Raw genomic sequence first — 12,504 nt, 5'->3', positions numbered from 1 at the left:
AGTCGAGGAGATCTACCTCATTCCTATTTATAATTTATATTTATTTATTTATGAAAAATACATTTTTGTTAACAAGTTAATGGTGTTTAATGATAATACAAGCATGTTTAACACACATAGATTCCTTTCTTTCATGAAGACAAGAATATAAGTTGGTGTATTTGATTCTGATGACTTGCATTCATTGGAATTAGACAGTGGTGCTGATAACGTCCGCATTTTCAAATGGAGGAAAAAAAAAGTCCTCCTTTCTGTCCAATACCACATGAAAGTGGTTGGATTTGGCATCTCATTTGTCCAACTTGCATACTCGTTTTTAAACACTTTGTTATGAGAGTAGCATATGTGTGTGGCCCTTTAATGTCTGGCAGCAGGTGAGTGACGTCAGTGACTGTGCGGGTGGGCAAGCAAGTGAGAAAGCGGTCGCTGAGGGCGGGGGAGAAATACATTGGCATCAAACTCCGTAGCTTGCTAGCTTGTGCACGCTAGCTTTCTGAGACTCTTATTTTGTTAGCACAGGCAGGATGAAACAGGTCTTTTATGGTGAAGACAGGAACTGTGCAGTCGGTCTTTAGAGTTTTGACAGTAGGTACGGAGTCTCTAGAAATAAAATGTGTTTCTCTGCGTCCGCCCTGTTCGTGATTTTTTTCTTAAATATGAGCTTGCAGCAGCCAGCGTCATCTCACAAGATCCTCGGGTGCCGAGGATGTCAAACAACTGACGGAAGTGAAGTCTTGGTATGATTGATGATTGCTCATTTTTATGTATATTTTTTAATGCCTGGCTTGAGATCGACTGACACACCCTCCGAGATCGACCAGTCGATCGCAATCGACGTAATGGGCACCCCTGCCCTAGTGTGTGAATGTGAGTGTGAATGTTGTCTGTCTATCTGTGTTGGCCCTGTGATGAGGTGGCGACTTGTCAAGGGTGTACAAAGGGGTCGGCAACCAAAAAGGTTGAAAGGGCCATATTGGATCAAAAATACAAAAACAAATACATCTGGAGCCGCAAAAAATTAAAAGCCATGTTACATACAGATAGTGTGTAATGAGATTTAATTTAATTAAGAGGACTTAAAGGAAACTAAATGAGCTCAAATATACCTACAAATGAGGCATAATGATGCAATATGTACATACCCCGTTTCCATATGAGTTGGGAAATTGTGTTAGATGTAAATATAAACGGAATACAATGATTTGAAAATCATTTTCAACTCATATTCAGTTAAATATGCTGCAATGACAACATATTTGATGTTCAAACTGATAAACATTTTTTGTGTGCAAATAATCATTACTATAGAATTTAAAGGCAGCAACACGTGACAAAGAAGTTGGGAAAGGTGGCAATAAATACTGATAAAGTTGAGAAATGCTCAACAAACTCTTATTTGGAACATCCCACAGGTGTGCAGGCTAATTGGGAACAGGTGGGTGCCATGATTGGGTATAAAAGCAGCTTCCATGAAATGCTAAGTAATTAACAAACAAAGATGGGGTGAGGGTCACCAATTTGTAAGCAAATTGTCAAATATTTTTAGAACAACATTTCTCAACGACCTATTGCAAGGAATTTAGGGATTTTACCATCTACAGTCCGTTAAATCATCAAAAGGTTCAAAGAATCTGGAGAAATCACTGCACGTAAGCGATGATATTACGGACCTTTGAGCCCCCAGGCGGTACTGCATCAGAAAGCGACATCAGTGTGTAAAGGATATCACCACATGGGCTCAGGAACACTTCATAAAACCACTGTCAGTAGCTACAGTTGGTTGCTACAGCTGTAAGTGCAAGTTAAAACTATGCTATGCAAAGCAAAACCCATTTATCAACAACACCAAGGAACGTCGCTGGCTTCTCTTGGCCCGAGCTCATCTAAGATGGACTGATGCAAAGTACAAAAATGTTCTGTGGTCTGACGAGTCCACATTTCAATTTATATTGGAAACTGTGGACGTGGTGTCCTCTGGAACAAAGAGGAAAATAACCATCCGGATTGTTATAGTCGCAAAGTTCAAAAGCCAGCATCTGTGATAGTATGGGGTGTATTAGTGCCCAAGGCATGGGTAACTTACACATCTGTGAAGGCACCATTAATGCTGAATGGTCCATACAGGTTTTGGAGCAACATATGTTGTCATCCAAGCAACGTTATCATGGATGCCACTGCTTATTTCAGCAAGACAATGCCAAGCCACGTGTTACAACAGCGTGGTTTCCTAGTAAAAGACTGCGGGTACTTTCCTGGCCCGCCTGCAGTCCACACCTGTCACCCATCGAAAATGTGTGGCGCATTATGAAGCGTAAAATACGACCGCGGAGACCCTGGACTGTTGAACGACTAAAGCTCTACATAAAACAAGAAGGAGAAATAATTCCACTTTCAAAGCTTCAACAATTAGTTTCCTCAGTTCCCAAACGTTTATTTAGTGTTGTTGAAAGAAAAAGTGATATAACACAGTGGTGAACATGCCCTTTCCCAACTACTTTGGTACATGTTGCAGCCATGAAATTCTAAGTTAATTATTATTTTCAAAAACAAAATAAAGTTTATGAGTTTGAACTTCAAATATCTTGTCTTTGTAGTGCATTCAACTGAATATGGGCTGAAAAGGATTTGCAAATCATTGTATTCTCTTTATATTTACATCTAACACAATTTCCCAACTCATATGGAAACGGGGTTTGTACATAAAGCTAGCCTAAATAGCATTTTAGCATCGGTTAGCTTGGAGTCATGCAGTGACCAAATATGTCTGATTAGCACTCCACATAAGTCAATAAGATCAACAAAACTCACCTTTGTGCATTCATGCACAACGTTAAAATTTTGGTGGACAAAATGAGACAGAAAAAGAAGTGGCATAAAACACATCTTAGAAAGTCGGAGAAAGATATACATGTAAACAAACTAGGGTGAGTTCAAGGACCGCCAAAATTAGTACGACAAAACGGTGCTCACCAAATACTCGAATCAATGAAGCATGTTTAATATAAACAGTGTGTTTTATAACAATTAGGGAGGTTTGTGTCATGTTTGTCCTTCTCCAGAAACCATATTTAAACAAATAAATATGTTTTTTTTCCCCTCATCTTTTTCCATTTTCATATATTGTTGAAAAAGCTCCGGAGAGCCACTAAGGCGACACTGAAGAGCCGCTTGCGGCTCCAGAGCCGCGGGTTGCCGACCCCCATGCTGGATCCACTCGACGTCCATTGCACCGGTCATCCCATTGAGTTTTTTTTTTGCCCTTATGTGGAATCTGAGCCAAGGATGTCGTTGTGGCTTGTGCAGCCCTTTGAGACACTTGTGATGAATTGCCGCAGGGCATATAGTATGCGCCTGCCTTGAATTACTGCCGGGTCAAACTCGCTTCGCAAAATAATTAGCGCATGCTTAGTCTTACCGCCTGGTCAAACTCGTGACGTCACGAGTGACACTTCCCCTGTCATCATTTTCAAAATGGAGGAGGCTGATTTCAATACCGGTAATTCGAAATCGCTTAAAGGGAAGAAGATTAAGAGCTATTCAGTAGGATTTAAAGGCCTACTGAAACCCACTACAACCCACCACACAGTCTGATAGTTTATATATCAATGATGAAATATTATTATTGCAACACATGCCAATACGGCCTTTTTAGTTTACTAAATTGCAATTTTAAATTTCCCGGGAGTTTCGTCTTGAAAACGTCGTGTAATGATGACGTGTACGCAAGACGTCACAGGTTTTAAGGAAATATGAGCGCTGCACACACACACAGCTAAAAGTTGTCTGCTTTAACCGTATAATTACACAGTATTTTGGACATCTGTGTTGCTGAATCTTTTGCAATTTGCTCAATTAATATTGGAAAAGTCAAAGTAGAAAGATGGAGTTGGGAAGCTTTAGCCTTTAGCCACACAAACACACGGTGATTCCTTGTTTAAAATTCCTGGAGGTGAAGCTTTACTATGGATCAGAGCGCGGTCTAGCAAACATGAATCACGAAGGAATTTCAACCAGCAGTTTTCGGCGAGAAAATTGTGGTAAAAAGTCGCTTCTTACCGGAGAAAAGCCGAGCTTGTGCCGTCCATGAAACTGCTGTCGACTCCCCTGAGACATTGGCGTCAAGATACCCGTGGACGTACACCTCCGACTATCAGGTCCTATTTAACTCACAAAAACACTAGCAACACAATAGAAAGATAAGGGATTTCCCAGAATTAGCCTAGTAAATGTCTCTAAAAACATCGGAATTCGTCCCAAAGCAATCGCGTTTTTTTTTTAAACCTATTTTTTTCAATAATTTTTTTTTTGTAGTCCGTCGCTATCAAAATTCTCACACACAAATCTTTCATCCTTGCTCAAATTAATTGGGAAATTGTCGTTTCCTCGGTCCGAATAGCACTTTTTGTTGGAGGCTCCCATTAAAAACAATGTGAATATGTGAGGAGCCCCCACACATGTGACATCATTGTTTGCGACTTCCGCTAGAGGCAGGGCATTTCTCTTAACACGAAAGTTGCAAACTTTTTCAACGATGTCTCTACTAAATCCTTTCAGCAAAAATATGTCAATATCCCGAAATGATCAAGTATGACACATAGAATGGACCTGCTATCCCCATTTAAATGAGAAAATCTCATTTCAGTAGGCCTTTAAGGTCCAAGCTTACATCACACTTAAATTTTTACTGCATGCCTTTGGTAAGTGCCTGAGTGAGAATACTTTTTAATATAATTAGCGCATGCTTACTTTTACCGCATGCCTTTGGTAAGCGCAGAAGTGAGAAGAGGTTTTAAATTAATTAGCGCCTCGGCAGCAATTCAAGGAAATACGGTAAGTAACATTTGATTGATTGATTGATGGTGTAAAAAGGGGTAGGATTAAATAAGCTCTGCTTCTTCCTACTCCTTTTCGGACGTGATGTAAAGAAAAAAATTGAATTTTTTGATTCATCCCACTGTATCGTATGCATGTTCGAAATAAATTGAAACTGAACTGAAAGTTTTAAACGTCATGGGAAGAGTCATGTACACAGCCACAAGTGATCAAGATGTCATTCTTTCACACTCCTCTTCCCTTACTGACTTAACCCTGTCTGGCTGTTTTCCTGACTCGCCTTCACTTACATCTCCTCCACATCATCCCTCTCACTCCCACTCTGCTCCTCAACTGCCCCCGCACCACGCCACTCCCCTTCCCCTCCCCACACACCCCTCACCAATGCTCCATGTCTTGCTATGACTCTCTACCAGGAGGAGAAGAGAGACTCCCCAGAGGGTCCGTGGTTCCTTCCCGCTGCCGCCTACACTGGCTTAATGAGGAGCCTGCGGGAAGGGGTGAGTGTCTCTGTGTATGTCTCAGTGTGTCTGTTTGTGGGTCTGTGTAGCTGTGACTAAGTCTCGCTCAGGAAGTGTGCGTGCGTGCACGTGTGTGTGTGTTTGTGTGTGTGTGTGAGTCAGTGGCAGGGGATCCCTATGAACAGTAATGATGAGGCAGTTGTGGGGGCCTAAAGCATTGTTTGCCAGCTGCAAGTCAAGGGCATACAGAGCAGTCACACACTAACACACACACACATACACACACACACACACACACACACACACACACACACACACACACACATGGCACTCGTACGAACACACTTACCTGCATCAAACACAGCCCTTTACTGCTCAGCATCCTGACCTCAGCAGCAATTAAGACCCTCCAGACACGTATACTGTAGATGGCACAGGCAAAAATATTGAAACTCATTTCTTTGTGCCCTCGATTTCACTTTCTTTTTTTTTTCTGCCCTGCACCTCATCTTTTCTGTTATTTGACTAAAACCTCCCTGGTATGTTTCTTTCACATGGAAATTAATCACGCTGATTTTAAACTTGTTTTGTAAACTAGACAAAATGACCCATCCATCCATCCTTTTCTACCGCTTATTCCCTTCGGGGTCACGGGGGGCGCTGGTGCCTATCTCAGCTGCAATCGGGCAGAGAGTGGGGTACACCCTGCACAAGTCGCCACCTCATCACAGGGCCAACACAGATAGACAGACAACATTCACACTCACATTCACACACTAGGGTCATTTTTTTTTAGTGTTGCCATCAACCTATCCCCAGGTGCATGTCTTTGGAAGTGGGAGGAAGCCGGATTACCCTGAGGGAAGCCATGCAGTCACGGGGAGAACATGCAAAAACTCCACACAGAAAGATTGAACACAGGACTACTCAGGACCTTCGTATTGTGAGGCAGACACACTAACCCCTCTTTCACCTTGCTGGCCTGTCCATATATATATATAAATATATATATATATATATATATATATATACAGTGGTGCAAAAAAGTATTTAGTCAGCCACCGATTGTGCAAGTTCTCCCACTTAAAACGATGACAAAGGTCTGTAATTTTCATCATAGGTACACTTCAACTGTGAGAGACAGAATTGGGAAAAAAATCCAGGAATTCACATTGGAGGAATTTTAAAGAATTTATTTGTAAATTATTGTGGAAAATAAGTATTTGGTCAACCATTCAAAATTCTCACTGATGGAAGCAAGTTTTGGCTCAAAATCTCACGATACATGGCCCCATTCATTCTTTCCATAACACGGATCAATCGTCCTGTCCCCTTAGCAGAAAAACAGCCCCAAAGCATGATGTTTCCACCCCCATGCTTCACAGTAGGTATGGTGTTCTTGGGATGCAACTCAGTATTCTTCTTCCTCCAAACACGACGAGTTGAGTTTATACCAAAATGGATACATGGATGATACAGCAGAGGATTGTGAGAATGTCATGTGGTCAGATGAAACCAAAATAGAACTTTTTGGTATAAATTCAAGTTGTCATGTTTGGAGGAAGAAGAACACTGAGTTGCATCCCAAGAACACCACACCTACTGTGAAGCATGGTGGTGGAAGCATCATGCTTTGGGGCTGTTTTTCTGCTAAGGGGACAGGACGATTGATCCGTGTTAAGGAAAGAATAAATGGCCCATGTATCGTGAGATTTTGAGCCAAAACCTCCTTCCATCAGTGAGAGCTTTGAAAGGTTGACCGAATACTTATTTTCCACCATAATATACAAATAAATTCTTTAAAATTCCTACAATGTGAATTCCTGGATTTTTTTCACATTCTGTCTCTCACAGTTGAAGTGTACCTATGATGAAAATTACAGACCTCTGTCATCATTTTAAGTGGGAGAACTTGCACAATCGGTGGCTGACTAAATACTTTTTTGCCCCACTGTTTATATATATATATATATATATATATATATATATATATATATATATATATATATATATATATATGATGGATCAAATTTTATAAATCATACGAACTGAATTCATTAATTTAATTCCAATTTATTTTATACAAGCAATGAATGTCAGTCTTACAGTAAGATATAATTGGGGAACTTTAAGGCTGATAGAGGGCATACAGAAGGTAATGTATGAGTATTTTTGTATTGTGTGTCTCAGAGGTAGAAGGGGTCTTACCGGGGGTGGCCCACCTCAGCAGAATGAATATAGATGAAAGCTTGTACCTACTGTTGCTTCATTACCACTGGGAGGGGAGTAAGGGGCTATATGAGGGGGATGTGACAAGAGCATAGAGAAGGGTTGAAGGGAGGAGAGGGGAGGTTGACTTATTTATCGTTATTGAGCTGTGAGAGTATGCTGAGTACACACACACACACGGATACTGAATGTGCGCACACACAGCCTAAGGGACCAGACCCTCATCCTCAACTTGCCGTTCTGTTTCTTTCTTTTTCCTCTCAGCATCTTCACGCCTCTTTCCATAATGCATTCCATAATGAACCACCAGGTTGGTTTTCCCAAGGATATACAAGTATTTGTTATGCTCTACATTACATTTCAGCGCCGGCTTAATAGTGGCAAAAGGTCTTGTGAGTCATACATATAGATCCAGCCATTGCATGGTAGTTGCGCAATACCACAGCTTTTAGTACAGCCCCAATGTACGGTCACACTACTTAAAAAAATTGATATTAGCATGGTCCTTTTGAGTTAATTTGTAGTTAGTTTTTACACTTGGTTTCAGGTGTTTACACTTAAAAAGTACAGGTCCAGACCATTTCAACTAATCAGATTGTCCAACCTAAATTGGCCAAGGTTTAGTTTAGGTTTGAAAGCAATGCAACCTCAACCCACTTTAACTGGCAAGTGAACAAATTAGGTTTAACCAAAAATGTCTTAATGGAGAAATAAGTTAAGGAAAAGGAAGTGATAATTAGTATAATAATATAGATATTTTCCATGTCCATCACCATCATTAAGCCTGTAAACCAGGGGGTGTCAAACGTACGGTCTATGGGCCGGATCAGGCCTGGAGAGGTTTTATCTGGCCCGCGGGATGAGTTTGCTAAGTACAAAAATTAGACGAAATTTTTAAATGAAAGAAACAGCTGTTCTGAATGTGTCCACTAGATGTCGCAATAGCAATTCTTTGTATCTTTGTAGATGATGCTACATATGTAAAATAAAATAAACCACATGATGTTAGTGCAACAGTCGAAGAAAATTAGCAAACTGGATAAATAACATCCTGTAATTTGATTTTGATGCTATTTTTTTACCTTGATTGAAAATTTACACCAATGAGTTAGTTGACTGTTGAACATTATCACATAATTTATTCAGAAAGTATAAACAAAAACAAATAAAGATAGAATACTATCAACCGCAACATGTAGTGGTTAGACCAGTGGTTCTTAACCTTGTTGGAGGTACCGAACCCCAGCACTTTCATATGCGCATTTGCCGAACCCTTCTTTAGTGAAAAATAAAACGTTTTTTTTTCAAATTCAAAACACAGTTGTATGTTTTTGGTAACACTTTAGTATAGGGCATGGGTGTCAAACTCTGGCCCGCGGGCCAAATCTGGCCCGCCGTGTAATTTAATTTGGCCCTTGAGGCAATATCAATTTAGCATTAGAGCTGGTCCGCCGGTGTGATACAGCGTCGGTGCCGCTGTAACACCGCATTCACCGCTAATACTCATACTTGCCAACCCTCCTAATTTTCCCGGTAGACTCCCGAAGTTCAGTGCCCCTCTACAACCTGTCGTCACGTCCGCTTTTCCTCCATACTAACAGCGTGTCACATAATATTTGTGGATTTTACACACACGCAGGCACGCACGCACACACACACACACACACACACACATACACACACACACACACACACACACAAGAATGCAACGCATACTTGGTCAACAGCCATACAGGTCACACTGAGGGTGGCCGTATAAACAACTTTAGCACTGTTACAAGTATGCGCCACATTGTGAACCCACACCAAACAAGAATGACAAACACATTTCGGGTGAACATCCGCACCGTAACACAACAGAACAAGTACCCAGAACCCCTTGCAGCTCTAACTCTTCCGGGAAACTTCCAGCAAACTGACCAATAATTAACGTTTTATTCATGCATTTTCTCTTGCTACTTCAAGGCTTGAATGTTTGGTTCATTCATTATTGTTATTTTATTTTCAAATGTATTATTAGCCTGTGGAAAAAATGTGATATTTACCTCAGAAAATTGCAAATAAAAAAATGTTTTTATGACAGGCCATTGACATTTTTTTCATTATTATTATTATTATTTGAAACTGGATTTTGCATGTCACCAAAGTTATATAAGCCAACTATAATATACTCAATATTTAATGCAAATTTTTTTTCGGTTCCTATTAAAAGGTTATTTTGTTCAACCTTGGCCCGCGGCTTTGTTCCGTTAAAATTTTGGCCCACTCTGTATTTGAGTTTGACACCCCTGGTATAGGGGAACATATTCTAAGTAACAAACACTTAATTTAGAGTTATTTGGTTAGGGTTCGGGTCAGGGTTAGGGTATAATAAGGCCATGCCGAATAAGGCATTAATTAGTACTTAATGACTAGTTAAGAGCCAATATGTTACTAATTTGCATGTTAATAAGCAACAAATTAATGGTGAATATGTTCCCCATACTAAAGTGTTTCCATGTTTTTTTTACTAGAGCACAAAATGAACCGTGCATGAACATCACCTTGTTCAAACAACAAAACCAAGACAGTGCATAAACTCACAACAAATTACATGTGGAATGCACTCCCAACAGGTATAAAAGTAAGTGTATCTCTATATTCCTTCAAAACCGCTCTAAAACAACACCTCCAGGCAACTTCAACACTTTACTAATACCCTCCTCCATTCACATCCCATCTCCCCGGATTATAAACAACTCAAATGTACTTCTAATGTATATACTTGTTCTTATGCTATCTGAACTCACTATGTTCTCTGCTGGCTGTACATATCCTACTAAATAAGACCTACACTGTTTCAATGTCCACATTTCTCTGTTGATGCAATTGTTGATGACTGAAGTTCTGATATCAACCAAAGCTCCTTATCCCACCCCCTGGATTGTAAATAATGTAAATAAATCAATGTATATACTATGATGATTAACTTGTGTGATGACTGTATTATGTTGATAGTATATATTTGTACCATGGGTTGATTAACGTGGACCCCGACTTAAACAAGTTGAAAAACTTATTCGGGTGTTATCATTTAGTGGTCAATTGTACGGAATATGTACTGAACTGTGCAATCTACTAATAAAAGTGTCAATCAATCAATCAAAAACACCTGCAAATCAGTCAGCTGTCGCCGTATCCGTAATATGCCAACAGGGAGAATTTTGTATTCACACGAAGAGTCGGGTGTGTTTTGGCCTCCGCCGAACCCCTGAGGTCGACTCACCGAACCCCTAGGGTGCAATCGAACCCTGGTTAAGAACCACTGGGTTAGACTGTCCGCCCTGAGATCAGTAAGTTATGAGTTCAAACCCCGGCCGAGTCATACCAAAGACTATAAAAATGGGACCCATTACCTCCCTGCTTGGCACTCAGCATCAAGGGTTGGAATTGGGGGTTAAATCACCCAAAAATATTTCTGGGCGCGGCTACCGCTGCTGCCCACTGCTCCCCTCACCTCCCAGGGGTTGAACAAGGGTGATGGGTCAAATGCAGAGAAAAATTTCGCCACACTTAATGTGTGTATGACAATCATTGGTACTTTAATTTAATTAACTTTAATTAAGTGTATGAAAAAACAACAACTTTATGATTTGTACATTTTCAGAATGTGCTTGTTCTATTTTTAAACAAGGAAGACAATCTGAAGATGTCTTAATTTTAAAGTTATGGTGCCGTGATTCTACCAGTCCGGCACACTTGGGAGTAGATTTTTCTCCATGTGGCCCCCGATCTGAAATGAGTTCGACACCCTTGCTGTAAACGCTCGATGCACATACAGTATGTAAAACCACATAATGGTGCATTCTCATCTGGCCATCCTAACACATAGTGTATATTTAGGACATTAGTCAGATATCAGATAAAAATGCAGCAAATCTCAGGAACTGTAATTGTAGTATTAGACATCAGCTCAAAAGCCATAAGATAAATAAAAAATCAATAAAAACAAGTTTATTGAATTGTACCATTGGCCTTTGACCAAAATGGCTTCGGGAAAACATATTTCAAGTTTTTGATTGATTGATTGATTGATACTTTTATTAGTAGATTGCACAGTACAGTACATATTCCGTACAATTGACCACTAAATGGTAACACCCGAATAAGTTTTTCAACTTGTTTAAATCGGGGTCCACGTTAATCAATTCATGGTAGTCTATGAAATTATTCTATATGCAATCAGACAAAACAGTCTCAGATTAAACTTGGTTGAACAAAAAACTTTCAGAGGAAACTCCACCTGCTTTTTCAATATATGTACTTATGGCACTACACGTCTAGATTTACTGACATACGGCTAACATAATGTATCAGCACAAAATTGACAGTGTATTTGTCATTTATAGATTATTAAGTTTCGCTAACAGATCAGCTGCAGCAGAAGGTACAGATTTCTCGGTATGTGGCTTTCAGTTCGGTACAGAGGCAAAGCGAATTACCACACGGTACACATGCATTAGTAAATAAATGATAAATGGGTTGTACTTGTATAGCGCTTTTCTACCTTCAAGGTACTCAAAGCGCTTTGACACTACTTCCACATTCACCCATTCACACACACATTCACACACTGATGGAGGGAGCTGCCATGCAAGGCGCCAACCAGCACCCATCAGGAGCAAGGGTGAAGTGTCTTGCTCAGGACACAACGGACGTGACGAGGTGGTACTAGGTGGGATTTGAACCAGGGACCCTCGGGTTGCGCACGGCCACTCTCCCACTGCGCCACACCGTCCCTAGTAAGGGGCAAGAATGTTTTCGTATATTTCTTTTACGCGGCAACCAAATACTAGCGGGCATTAGATGTGACTTATTTGCCGCGGGAGCGTAGCGCTGGGCCTGCATGACATCTCTTTAAACTCGGGCAGTGTTAAAGCGGGTATGGAAAAAGATGAGGCGCGGAAGCGTGCAGAGTTTATCCACAAGCATGCAACTGGAA

At 40.5% G+C, this 12,504-nt stretch overlaps 1 protein-coding gene and 1 long non-coding RNA gene across 3 annotated transcripts in view; one reads left to right on the top strand and one right to left on the bottom strand.

Annotated features, from left to right (window-relative positions):
- LOC133562270 (cholecystokinin-like) overlaps nucleotides 1–12,504 on the bottom strand; it is a 292,686-nt gene that overhangs the window by 256,542 nt on the left and 23,640 nt on the right. The gene's annotated exons all lie outside the window — the stretch shown is intronic.
- The window catches only part of LOC133562271 (uncharacterized), a 33,106-nt gene that overhangs the window by 4,898 nt on the left and 15,704 nt on the right, over nucleotides 1–12,504 (top strand). The window contains exon 2 of the long non-coding RNA XR_009808871.1: nucleotides 5,250–5,333. This is a non-coding gene — a long non-coding RNA (uncharacterized LOC133562271). The remainder of the gene's footprint in view (nucleotides 1–5,249; nucleotides 5,334–12,504) is intronic.

The sequence above is a fragment of the Nerophis ophidion genome, linkage group LG11, assembly GCF_033978795.1.
Source record: "Nerophis ophidion isolate RoL-2023_Sa linkage group LG11, RoL_Noph_v1.0, whole genome shotgun sequence".
Classification (NCBI taxonomy): domain Eukaryota; kingdom Metazoa; phylum Chordata; class Actinopteri; order Syngnathiformes; family Syngnathidae; genus Nerophis; species Nerophis ophidion.
Note: the sequence above shows the minus strand (reverse complement) of the source record. Positions and strands in the feature narration are given on the sequence as shown.